The sequence below is a fragment of the Chiroxiphia lanceolata genome, chromosome 4, assembly GCF_009829145.1.
Source record: "Chiroxiphia lanceolata isolate bChiLan1 chromosome 4, bChiLan1.pri, whole genome shotgun sequence".
In the NCBI taxonomy this organism is placed as follows: Eukaryota; Metazoa; Chordata; class Aves; order Passeriformes; family Pipridae; genus Chiroxiphia; species Chiroxiphia lanceolata.
In genome coordinates this window covers 65,013,278-65,026,965 of record NC_045640.1, presented here as the reverse complement: position 1 = coordinate 65,026,965, position 13,688 = coordinate 65,013,278, and the positions used below count along the sequence as shown (strand labels likewise).

Sequence of the window (13,688 nt, the reverse complement as noted above, 5' to 3'; positions counted from 1 at the left end):
TAGAAACAGTTAGCTGACAAAGGCAAATAGCACTAAGGTCCATCCCCACCCACTAACAGTTAACATCAAGTTCTACCAAAACAGAAAAAAAAAGTGCATCAAAGCTGAAAGGCAGAAAACAAAGTAGACACTTAAATTAGAAATTATTTAAATTGAATTTTAAATGAAGAACGCTCAGAAGCTGGCCTGTTTATGACAAACCTCAAGTTTTCTGCATGGCTGGAATCATATTAGCAGAGGAATGATGGCCTCATGTATTCACTAATCTATTACCTTCAAGTTAGAAATAGAATATTGCATTAGCATGCAAAAGGACCCAAGACAGCACTACAGGGGAAAGCAGTATTTCTGTGGTAAGCACTGCAGAATGACAGTGCAGATCTGTATAAATAACAAGTCAAAAGGGGAAAACTGTGCTTGCACTGTTCGAAGGCTTATGTGCCTTGATTAAAATACTGATATTACATTCATTTTAACATGACAACTGTTCTGAACAGCCTACCAAAGGCCAATGTTTCATGTTATTGTGATAGGAGCCTCTCCTTCCTTGTCTCTCATTTCCAAAAAAAAAAAAAAAAAAGCTCAGATGTGCTGAAATCTTTCAGCCACTGATGGCTGCCAACATTCAGATTAAAATCAAAGGGTTTACTGCAGCCCTCAGTTTTAGATATATAATTTACTCATGTTCCAGTTTAATTTGACTGCTGCATCATACATGCTGCTTACATTGAAGTCTTCTATTCACCTCTAGTAAGCTCATATTTTCCAACAAAGTCTCTAGAAATATTCATGTATTTTTCTGGCTTTTCTGCCTTTGGAGGCCAAAACTCTGCTGCCTTGGGCTGAACCCTTGAGGAAGGCTGTACAGGAGGCACTAGGGCACATTGCTGGGCAATTTTTCAACCTCGTGTATTTTGCCCTGGAAAAGTACAGGCTTAAGGCAACTAAGACTGCTGATTAACACCAAATTTGGCAAATCATTTTGGCTGAAAACATATTCTTTGTTTAAAACTTTTCATTTTGACATCATTCAAATGCTTGGAACCATTTAATTTCAAAACGCTCTGAAGTGTAAATACTTTAAAGCAAAAATATTTCTGACATGGAAGAGTTCCCAAAGACAACTTTTGTTCCAAAAATAACCCATCTCTTCCCCCTCAGGTTTTCAATTTTTTTTCAGCAAAAAGTTAATTTTTCACTGGTCCCCCTCTGAACCTGAGGGAGATTTAGGAAAAAATGAGCGAGGGAAGACAGAGAAAAACCCTCAGTCCCCAAGGCAGCTGGACTGCTTTGTCCCATGTCAATGAAGGTAGAGTGGAAAAGACCAAATAAAGAGCTAGCCAGTATTGCAGCACCTCAAGCAAGATAAACTGAAGAGCATGCAGGTCCCAAGGCGTGGGACCTAAATAGCCTGCTGACTCTCCAAGCAGAAAATCTGCTTTGCTGTTCTTCAAGTCCTCTGTTTCCAGGATAAATCACTTTCATACAAACATCAGAATAGAAGAGATAGTCTACACATCAGCTAATTACAGACTCAGATCACCCTGAATAATAGGCCTAACGTGCAGATTCCAGAGAGACAAGAAAATAGGAGGTTCCTTGATGAGAAGCCACTTAGCCAGCTGTCAGAAGGCAGTATGTCAGTACCTCAGGTTGGTGCAGCCCACTGACTTCAAGGCAAAATGCTGACAGATTTATGTTATAGCAATCACTTTTTAAAGTAATTTTTTATCTGAAACACTTTCAAACAACATAGTCTGAAGGGCTTAAAAACAAAGAGAAATCATAGAAATCATTCTGTTTTCCCATACTCAAAATATATGACAGGTTAGCTACATTCAGTCTTGCCTGAAGGGGGAATAGATATTAGCATAGCAAAAATCAGTGATTTTAATAAATCTAATAGTATTTGCCTCCTCATGCATATGTACTTAGGCTGGAGTATGATTGTTCAAAAAGACAGTTTTCTAGTACCACTCTGCTGGAGTAACATGTACAACATTCCCATGCAAACAGACAGTCTGTGAGAATTTGTTCAATGAGGAGATCATTTTATACAGGACATGTCTATTTCAATATTGGTAGAAAGGAAAGGAAGTAGAATAACAGACATTTTAAATCCCAGTTCTCCAATCCTCTTCAATTTTTTTTCTCCCTTATCCCTTCTCAAAAACTACAGTACCTGTTTTCCCTAAAACTGTGTAATACTTAAGTTGGAATTGCTATCCTTGTGGACACTGCTGGCTATTAAGCAGTGCATACCCTACAGGGGTGTAATTAAGGAAGCATTAAGATTCACCAAAGGACAGTTCATTTGTTGCTGCTGCACTCTTTTTTTCGGGAGGTTAACTACTTGGCAGCCCTTGCATGTCCTAGAGTCAATCTGCATCTATAGGACGGAGGTGAGTGGGCAGAACTGGGCAGTTTATCTTCTCATCTCTCATTTATTACCACACCACTTGGCAGTGCTGCTGACCTTCCTCACCTTGGAAACAGGGACTACAACTACTGGGACCAGTGGGAACAGACAGAAACAAAATCCCTGTGAAATAATTTACCTAATGAAAAAAATATTGACAGCACAATGACACCCTAAAAATCCCAATATGTTAAAAGGTAGTTGTTATTTCATTTAATCCCCAACTTACTTTCTTGTCTCCCACTAAATGGTTAAAGTACTGGTAATTGTGCAGCCAGACATGGTTATATGTAGTTACAAACAAAAGTCTTGTACTTTGTCTTCTGCTTGAAGCAGCAGTTGCTTCAGAAGGGAGTGCTGCCACACTCTGCCCTGACATAAGGGCCATCACAGTTCAGAATTCTTTTGTGTGACAATCCATAGCTTACAATGGCATCACAGGCATCACATCACCTTATTTAGACACCTCTGCAACGTTCCTGAAGCAGAAACAGGATGCCATTAGGAGTAGGAAGAAAGGAAAGAAATGGATAATAGAAGCTTTGAATGGAAGTATATGGTTTGATCTCCAGCATGTGACCTACACAAGGTTGGCACATCCTGTCTTCACTCAAGCCTGTTTCCCACACCAGGGTAGCCAACAGCCATGCTCAGGGGAGGAGCAGAAATGAGGAAAGCCATCGGGAGCAGAACACTACGGATTAGGATCTCTGAGGGTCAGAATCACTGCAGCACACAACTGCAACCATTAGGGAAGCAACAGTGCAATTAGCCTGGTACTGCAGAAGCTCCTAAGGGGACTTCAACGCCCTTGTATACCCAAAGAGACACTGTTGTTGCCACTGCAGGTGCTGGCTGTGCCTACTGTGCGTAAACCCAAGGTGACATCCACACCAGCATCAATAAAACTGTCACTCAACAGCAGCCTCATAAATGGCAGCCTGAGAAGCTGGACAATGTCAGGTCAGCTGTGAGGGAGAACTGCAAAAACTCATCTCTGACACCATAATTCCCTGACTCTTCTCATTTAGGTTTTGGGGTTGGATACAAAAGCAGCATTTGTTTTTCTGCTACGTTTGCTGCTCTTTTCCACATGCACCCAAACCCCTCTTCCTCCATTCTTTACTAAATAACAGCAAAATACTCACATTTCCTTTGAGGGAAGCACAGGCAACCCCCTTCCTGGGCTCTTACACACAGCTCAAACCATCTGCAGGGCAATCTCTTGGAAATAGCTGTATGGCAGCTATGGCAAAGAATAATCCAGTACAGGATGGAGCTCTGTATAAAATTTGGTATTTAAAGTGCTTCTGCATTAAGGATCAGATAAATCCTGAGCAGGAGAATGAACTTCTTGAGCAGTTTAAATGTGCCTAGATCCATGATTGATAGGCATGAGAGACAGTTTCATACTCTGGGATGACCTTATTCATGCCTTCTCCTCTGACAACAATGCCATAATAAATTTCCCTGACTGACAAAGACATCATAACAAATATTCTGAAAACCCACTCACTAATCCATACATCCATGACTGTGCTGTAGTTAAATCAGCAAGCAAGTTTGTCCAGTAACAGCTAATTTTGTCAAATTAATAATTTTTATTTTAGGGAAGCAATAGTTGGGATGCGTCACGGTGAATCCATTTTTATTTTAATGTGCCTATCATCTGAACAATTACTTTCAAAAAAACCTAAAAATTAATTCTTCCTTCGCTTTCATTCGATGAACAAACACCTGAAGAGGGCGGAGCGTGTTATGGCAGAAAGTGATTTTAAAACAAAAAAAATGCCTTCAACCTGGCATTTCTGTAGCTATTCCTGCTACCTTGCCATTTGTGCCCTTTGCATCTGAGCAGATGGTTGGTCCCATTGTTCCCAGCACCCATGGGGCAGGCAACAAGTTGCTAAGGGTGTCTGCACGAGGAAGCTGACCCCACAGCTCTGGCCCCCTGTGCAGTACAGGGGGTGACACATTAAGTCAGAGTCTGCCATCCATTGCCAACCCCAAGGTTTGACTTGTAAATCCATGATGAGCTCCACATGGGACTTGCACAGACCAAGCAAGCAAGATTTAAGGTTAAAAAAAACCAACAAAAAACCCCAAAACAAAACAAAAAAAAAACCCAACCAAAAATCATCCAACCAAAAAGAGAGCCTCACTCACATATACCAGCCTAGAACCCTGCAAAAAGATGTGTCAGATCTGCCCTTAAGGGCTAGGGGAAAAGAGGAGAGATCAGGCCACTAAAGAGAAAAAGGCCACTAAGGTTATTTCTTTAGGGGGGAAAAAAAACGAAATAAAAATATTTTTGTTGTTTTTCTCCTCAAAAACAACAAGCAAAAAAACTTCACAACACTGAAAGCTCCTCTAAACAAATGGAAAATAATTAAAAAATAAATAAATAAAAAGCAAGAGCTGGAGGCAGTCACCCAGCATGGAAAATGAACTGGAAAACTCTCAAATGGAACAGAAAATAATCTTATAATGGGAAATGTCCTGCAACTCTCAAAAAATGGGAACTTGCATTCCCACCTGTAGTCACCACCACTGCACTCTTAATAGGTAATCTGCAATTAAACACAGATGGTGAGAGAGATGGTGCAATCTTCTGCTGGTGCTTGTGGTTATATATTTTGTTAAACAAAATGCTCAGGCAAATTAAGGGCACTCCTGGAGATTTCCGCTTTTGCTCTTATAGATCACCTCACACATCAGAGGGCAAGACTTAACAGGCAAAAAACAGGGCAGAAAACCTGGATTATGTTAGAATTTTGTATTATCTATTGTTCTAATAAATTCTGAGCGATAGTGTTAATGTTTGTTTTAGAAGGTCTATTCAACATATATCTCTTTCCCATAAATGACAAATAAGTTTTCTAGGAATCCTATTTTGGACAAAACACAAAGGAAAAACAAAATCATCCGATGTACAAGTGCCTGATGAGAGATTACTTTGAAATATTTGATATAAGGAGAATTCTATTACTGAAAAACAAATTTGGTAAGACATTTTAGAAAAGCCCTGTTTGTTTTTAAAATAAATTGCATTGTGTTCAGAATGTTTCAAGGAGTTGTTCGGGTTGAAATCCACACCTCACCAGGGTTGATATGCAAATATTAAGCTAAATTAATTCAATTTTCCCCAACAAAACCTTGTTTTATTCCCCATAAAATTCCACAAAAACATTTTTCCAATAATTTCAGAAATGTTTCCTCCTTCTGATATCAAAAATATTAAATATACAGAGAATTTCTTTTGAACTTTATTGCATCTACATTGTTTTCACTTTAAACACAAAAACATTGGTTTGCTTCTTGGACATTTAAATGTGCTCTCATTACTTGAAGACCAATTTGCTAATTTTTTTTCTCATTTCTATTCGTAAGAAGAGAAAACTAATAAGGCAAATGTACATAGGCCCTCAAGGACAGAAAGATGAGAGCAGCACATTTAGAAAACTCACACAAAGATAAGGCTTCCTTCTTCATTAAATATCCGGAAAGAAAAAAAAAACAATCCAAATTTTTTTCTAGAGTGAGCAAGCAAGAGGACTCTTTCCACATCCCTCACCTTATCACTTCTTTCTGTGGTCTTTCTGCAAGAAGACCACTAATTACCACACTCAGAACAGAGACCTGAGCTGAGAGGAGCTACTTTTCATTCAGCACTGTTCCACCATCAGCAGCAGCAAAATGAAGTCAACTTGAGCAGAGGCAAATAATTATACCCATTATTAAAAAAAAAATATTATTTTTTCTGATATTAAGATATTACTCTTGCAGTTTAAGATAAGTTTATCCTGCTAAACAACATTAAGCTTTGTAAGGCTCCAAGCTATGAGCTCATTGAAGGGGCTTTACTTTAAAAATATATAAGGCTTCAGAAATTTGCCCATCAAATTTATTAAAAGAGCCTTCAATTCTTTTAATGGCTTAAGAGAGAGCACAAAGGAGAAGACACCACACACATTTTCCCAGAAGGTCAAAAATAACACGCTTTTCCTGGCAAACTTTAGAAAATAAGGGAACTTGGTAAAAGTTTAAAGGTCAACATTCAACCCAAATAAAGCATTTCACAGAGCATTGACTCAGCACATGCTAACCCATACAACTTAGCAAAATCCAACCCATCCAGCTTTGAGTTACCCAAAATATTAAGAAAGGAGATTAGAAGAAGAAGTAAAGGAAGGGAGAGAAAATGAGAAAATCATAGCTACCCACTAGAGTCCTATGCAAGTTCCACGTGCCCAGGTGACAAGGTTCAAGAAAACAGAGAGAGCACATGGTGCTGCTTTTATTTGTGTTGGTTCCCCGTGGCCACACCCCTCACCCCCAGGTGAGGCTTCCAGGTGTGCTCACCAGTCTGAGGCTGGGTCAGGGGCTCTGGAGTGTGGCATGGGCAGTGCTCCTGGGTTTCCTTTGGCAGACAGCTGCTCCAGGGATGCCCAGGGAGACACCAAGGGGCGAGGGTGTGGGATAGGGCATCACCTCACCTTCATGAAATTCGACCTGTCCCTTCCCCACTCACATGCACACACTTGAGTTGGTCCAAGCCAATAATTAATATAATAATCCAGTGTCCAAATGCCTTTAGTCTCAAAATTATTTTGACCATTTAGAATCAATGTAGTTAAGCAATGTAAGGAGAAAAAGAGTCCACAACCAGTTTTAGGAATATTTTGTCCCCTCTGATGGCAAATTCATACTCAAAACTGGCACTTTGGAAGTCCAAATACTAAATCTCACTGGGTTAGGCCTTATGGTTTTCACTTAAATTGTAATGCTTTCCTCTTTTCTTCCCCAAGGCATGGCAAAATACCCTGGCAACAGGTATCTTGTCTCTCAACATACATCATAATACCAGCCAAATCTAGTTTCTTCCTTGTGTTTTTGTAGACAATATAATTTTTCTTAGCTTTCTAAAATACATTCAACAAGTTTTACATACTTCTTCGCAATCTTCATGCCTTGCCACTCAAACATTATTACAATCACCTAAAGACCAGAAGAGCCAACTTTGAGGAAGAGGAACAAACAAATCTGTACAGGGTATAAATGTAACAACAGATTTAATAAAAATATAAATGCTCAGAACAGAGCAGAAATAGGTCTGCACCCTCAAAGATTATAAGATTTGCAAAAAAGGGCTATCAGACTTTTAGCCTGAGAGTATTTGCTAAACAAAACCCCTGAGTCAGAGCCACTATAGCATCGATCTGGATATGTTGAAGCTGTGGCAACTATGAAAAAAATTATTGTAAGCAGAAAAACAGACTCCTACTTTCAGATTATTATATATATATATATATGTATATATATCAGAGTTCTTTGTCTTATTCCCATTGTGATGGCTTACACCAATCTGTTTGTTGCAGCCAAAAACCTCTTCCTGACATAAACTTTCTTTCCTATCTAAAGGGAAATAGTTGGCTTCGTACAGCTTAAAGTTTAATTAGGCACCCTCTGGGACTTCTTCTGATCCAAAATGCAATGCCTCCTAGGCAACCCCAAGCATTCACATACTAAACAGCCCTCTCAGCCAACAGCAGCAATCGGCCCGAGCCATAAGGAAAAACACTGTGCAGAAATCTCTAGCCTCGGATTGGAGGGTTGCAGGAGAGTCATCAAGAGTGCAAGTGCAAAAAAAAAAAGGTGAGGGGAATGCTCCAGCTAATTACTGAAGGAGAGACCTGAGTAGGCAAAAGGAAGGAGTCCATTCCCACTCTCCTGGGACAAAAGCAGACCAGTCATCAGCATGACACCAGTAGTCTTTGTGCCAGATTTCTTCGGATTATTACACAGAATTAAGGGAGAAAAAGAAATTCTGACCCAAGTTTAAAAAAAAAAAAAAAAGCTTTCTGAAAGGATTGCATCTGTAATGATATTTTAACAGTGCTTAAAGAGGACAGTGATTCACCACAGGTCAGTTTGCTGGCTGAGACTTTGCTGATCATATTTTTCTTAGAGGGCTGCCAAAAAAGTGTTGAATCCTGTGAGAGACTGAAAGAAATTCAATGGCTCAAAACAACTCTCTGTGGGGGAGAGGGAGCAGATCAGGTTCTGCCAAGGTGGAGTGGTGCTCTGCCCCCACACCTTGCCTCCTTGGGAGCTTCTAGTGCAGCTGTCAGTCACTATGCTGGTAGCTATAATTCTCTCTTTCTCACTCACTCTCCTTCTTTCTCCTTATTCTCCTAATTCCCTTTTCTTGATATTTGGGTAACTTAAGCCTGGATGGGTTGGAATTTGCTAAGCTTTGTGAAATACTTTATGTTGATTGAATATATTTGCTTTAAACTTTTGCCAAGTTCCCTTATTTTCCAAAGTTTACCCATAAAAGCGTGTTATTTTGACCTCCTGAAGACATTGTCACGTATTTCTGTGCGTGGCCTCAAGGTATAAAAGAACACAAGGCCCTTTTAATAAATCCATTGGGTGGATTTTGGGTGCCTTGTATCTTTTTGGTGTAAACTCCCTTCAATGGGCTCATGGGGCAAGCCTGGGGTCTTATAAATTCCCTCAGCAGAGTATTAATCCCCCTGTTACACTACCTCCTAGAGAACCATTCTCAAAATCTTTTATGAGCAATAGTTCAGGTCCCCAATGTCAGAGAGGTTTTAAAGTCATTATTCATGTTTATTGTAAAAGCTTTCACTGAAAACTTTGTCTTCTGGGAATGGAATTCACAGCCATATGTAGGACTTCCTCTTTGCTATTATAAAATAACTAAATATGTAGAAAAACAAAACAAAAGTAAATTGGTTTTATGTTAGATGGAAGTTGAAACATTAATGTAGCAGCATTGACAGAGACACTGGTCAACTTTCTTTGCTTAGTTTGTGGTCAAACAAGCCTCATCTTCCTTGGGTTTCCACTTTGGGACTCTTCATGCACATTTAATTAAAAACTTTTAAAAAATTAAATTACAAAGCAAGTCAAAAACCCCAATCTTTTCTTTAGCAGCAAAGACAAGGGTCTTCCTGGCTACTCTACAGGGATTTAAATATGTCAGCACAAGGTGAAGAAAAGAGTTGCAAAAACTTACTGACTGCGTTTTGATCTAATTCTCTAATTCCTTATTTTTAAATGACAACATCAGTGTTTGAACTCCCAGAGGCACAGATATCAAGCTTCAGAAAACAAACTTCATCAAACATTAAACACTTCAGTCTGCACAAGATTAAGAAGGGGGATTTTTATAAATCCTTCTTATATTCAGGATCACCTAACACCAGCAGGGAATTTGCTCTTAGTATTAACGAAGGTGAAATTACTAGGCAATTACAACATACTAAAATACTTTTTAATTATTACTTTGGCTAATTATTATAATAATTATTACCAGGCTTCCTAACAGCTCAAAGGACAAGATTGGTTTGAAAAGCATGAAAAAACCACCCGATATTTTTCTTTTCACATGTCTCATCAATGCCAAGACCTTTTGTACCTACATAAATATTATATTTTTAATCAAAAGTGTGGCCAACCCAATCATGAAGCTCAAAGCATGAGAAAAAACAAAGTGTGGCCCCTCTTCCCTCAGACACCTGCTGAAGTGAAAAATCTGTCCTCTCGGAGGCAGTGGGCACAAGGACAGCGTGGCAAAGCAATAGATTTTTATTTTTTTTTAAATGGAGATTCCACCCATACATCACCAGGAATCTCCTCTCTGATGACGAACCAGATGCCAATCTGGATTTCAAACTATGAGTGAACCCACATCCCATTTATGCTTGATTTGCCTACTTTTTCTTTAGCCTTATTCTTCAAATGTAGGAACTCCTTACTGATGACTTCGTGGAGGGAAACTCCTTGATGTCTTTCCCAGCAGTCACACTGAGTGTAAGCAGAACCATGGCTACTCTAGCACCAACTGAGAAGGCTCCTCTCCAAGAACAAACAAATTTTCCTCTCACTTACTCCATGTACTGCTATATCACTGGCCACAGCAACAAATTATCATACTCAGTTTAGTACTGGCTGACCTTGACAGTTGCATCCTAGAAAGACAAAGGGTAAATGAGTTGAATGTACTTTGAATAAAGAAAATCATTCAAATAGAGAAAGGTGGAGCTACAAAGGTGAAGCTTTCATATAAAACCCACTGATGCTGACGGAGAGTGTCCCACAGACCTCATTTGGCCCTGGGCTCCAGCTCTAAATGGCTGCATGAGAAAATGAGCATTTTCGTAATTATTTGAAGTTAGGTTACAATAGGAAGATGCATCAGTGACTGTTCTCAAGGCAAGCAGCATATCACCACCCCAACACGCCTGCTGGGGGACAAAAATGTAGGGGGATCCCTCTTTATAAAGCAATAATCATCTTTAGGGACAAAAATGTCCCTAATGGTCCTTAGCCGTGGAGGATGTGGGTACTGCCTTTTACACATGGAACCCCTCAAGGTCATCACATCGTAACATGCTTAGTCTCCCTTTTCTTCTACTGAGTGTGATACCTCACCACCATGAGGACATTTTACTTTTTTCAATAATAAATATTTTTATAAACCTGTCCTCTCTTCCTTCTCTATTTTCTCCATAAATGACACTTTGCTTTCTCTTGCTAAACTGTTCCACTCTCCCTGATGTGCTGCCAGGGCACCACTGCGTTTAGCATCAGCCTCCCTGATCCTTTTTTCATCTGGCTTTAAATCACACCAGCTGAAATGACTGTTCTCTTGCTGCACAACAGTGCCTATAGGAAGCAAAAGCACATCACCACTGAGGTGAGAGAGGGGAGATTTCTTCTGATGTCCACAAAGGCAATTACTGCCTAAAAGAGCTTCCTGCTTCAGCTAAGTCTGGTTTTATCAGACATACTTCTGATAAGAGGTAAATTTCATCCACTTTATCAGAAAAATGTATTAGTTATAGCAGAAATACAATATTTACAACTATTTATGATTTAAAGTTGTTTCTTCAGCTTCAAACAGAGGAATTTTTTTGATGATTCCAGGATCCCAGGAAGGGTGGACAAATCTATTCCCCATCTGATAGCATCTACTTCAGCTGCTACCATTTGTTACTATTTTGTAGATCATTTGTAAAATAGTTTATCAAAAGGAATGTCTTCTGGTTACTTATGTTTTAGGCCTGCTCTTTCATAATTATTTTTTCACAGCTGAGCCCCAGTAAACTATTATCTTTTCCCTCTCCTAGTCCACATACCGGAAACATCAAAGGCAGATCAGTAATAAGCTGATGAAAAACGACAGCTTGCTGCTTCTGGGTTTTGCTTCTGTATCTAGCTCTTTTTATTCTGCAAGAAGAAAAAAAGATTCTGTTTTAATCCCTTTTCTATGTAATCTCAGAGCAGTCCCTCCCCGATTCACAATGCCTTGTGTTGTGAGACACCTTTCTATTGGTTTAAATTCTATAAGGCAAGTCATGCACACCCAGATATCTCTCTGCAAGTTAAAGTCAGATTCTAACATTTAATTCTACTGTCTTCATTGTGACTTGATTTGCATGCCTTGACATATTTTGTGTACATCTCAAGGGCCAAGCATGAGAGAGAATGGGTTTAGATAGGATATTAGGAAGAAATTCTTCATTGTGAGGGTTGTAAGGCACTGGCACAGGTTGCCCAGAGAAACTGAGGGTGTTCCATCTCTGGAAGTGTTCCAGGCCAGGTTGGATGGAGCTCTGAGCAACCTTGTCCAGTGAAAGATGTCCCTGCCCACAGTAGGGGGGGTTGGAACTACATGGTGTTTAAGTTCCCTTCTAACCTAAACCATTCTGTGATTCTGTGTTGAACAAAATCAAATATACATATTTCTTAATAGTTCTGTGGCAAATTAATTCAATCAAAAAGACATGGCAAATGAAACCTGGGGTACATATTGCAGATAAAATGTTGCACCTACACATTACAAGATTTTTATTGCATCATAACTGCAAATTAGTATTTTCTTCCTGTGCCTCTGATCAGTTAATTGAATAGGATATAGCAGTTCATTATGATTGTATGGTTTGCCTTAATGGCTTCACTGTCCTTGTCTACAGCTCCATCACTCTATAGCAGCTGGTCCACACAGAACTCTTCCTTTTAACAAAGTGATCACAGAAGCTCCTGAGTTATTCACTGCAAGATCAAATATTGCTCTCCAACATTCTTCCTCCTTCCTCATTTTTTCATACTCATTTTTTCCTCTCAGACCCTCATTTGTCACAAAATTTCTTTGACATTCATTTTTCCTCACTTAAGCCATGAGTTTGCAGTGATGCTCTTTGACAGACTTCCACTGTGCTATAGAAAATTCCTGAAGAAGTTATCCTGACTGTAATAAATACATCTGTAACCAAAAGATGGTCCTAAATTACAAAATACCCTCTACTTTTAGAGAGGAGCCCAAATGAGCCTGAATTTTGCAAGTGGTTCTTCAGTTGATCACAATTCCTATTCTACATGTTAAGTCTTCTTACCTTCTCACTAGATGACTATTGAAGTTTTTGTGATGTCAGAGTTAGTAAAGCTGGGTGATTTTACCTCTAAGTAAGAGGTAGGGTGCTGGAGGACGTCTGGTCAGCAGCGTGCCCTGAAACCGAAACGTCCTTCCACCATTCCCTTCGAGGTGCCACTCCTAAAAGAAACATGAAGGAAAACTTGCAGATAGCTGTGATATGCATAACATCATTAACACCATATTAATTTAGCCTGTTCAGACCTCATGACACCAATGGTCTTTGTGCTGCTGTACTGTTAACCTTTTGGCATGAGAACCTAGCTGAGGTTGCAGGACCTCTCAGGTTGTTTCTTAGCCTGCAAGGTGGAACTGCATGCACTCAAGTACTCTTGGGTACTCTTTGCTGCTCTTTTCCTTACTTTAACCTGACCATCAACCTTCATCCTCAGCATCCAAAGCACCCCTTGCTCATTGCCAATAGAGAGCTTGCTGCTCCCTCCAGTTCATACTGAGGAAAGCCCTAAGGAATCCCAGACCTTGAAGTAAGAAAAGAAAGCTGGAGAAAGGATGACTTCCCCTTGGTCATAGAGGGTTGAATTAGAGATTAGCTATATAGACTTAACACCCATATATCAATGGGCCCTGATGGGATACTCCCACAGGTGCTGAGGGTGCTGGCAAATGTTGTTCCTAAGTCACTCTCCATCATCTTTGAAAAATCACAGACAGTGGGAGAGCTGCCCGATCGCTGGAGAAAAGCCAGTGTTGCTCCCATCTTCAAAAAGGGCAAGAAGGAGGACATGGGAAAATACCAGTCAGTCAGCCTCACTTCCATCTCTGGAAAGGTGATGGAACAGATCA

General features: G+C 39.7%; 1 protein-coding gene across 2 annotated transcripts in view; it reads right to left on the bottom strand.

Annotated features, from left to right (window-relative positions):
- The window catches only part of LOC116785801 (AF4/FMR2 family member 1-like), a 251,407-nt gene that overhangs the window by 147,460 nt on the left and 90,259 nt on the right, over positions 1 to 13,688 (bottom strand). For both annotated transcript variants that reach the window (XR_004356733.1, XR_004356732.1), the window contains exons 21-23: positions 12,847 to 13,004; positions 11,590 to 11,680; positions 10,166 to 10,419 (exon numbers count right to left, since the gene is read on the bottom strand). The gene's annotated coding sequence lies outside the window, so the exon portion shown is untranslated. The remainder of the gene's footprint in view (positions 1 to 10,165; positions 10,420 to 11,589; positions 11,681 to 12,846; positions 13,005 to 13,688) is intronic.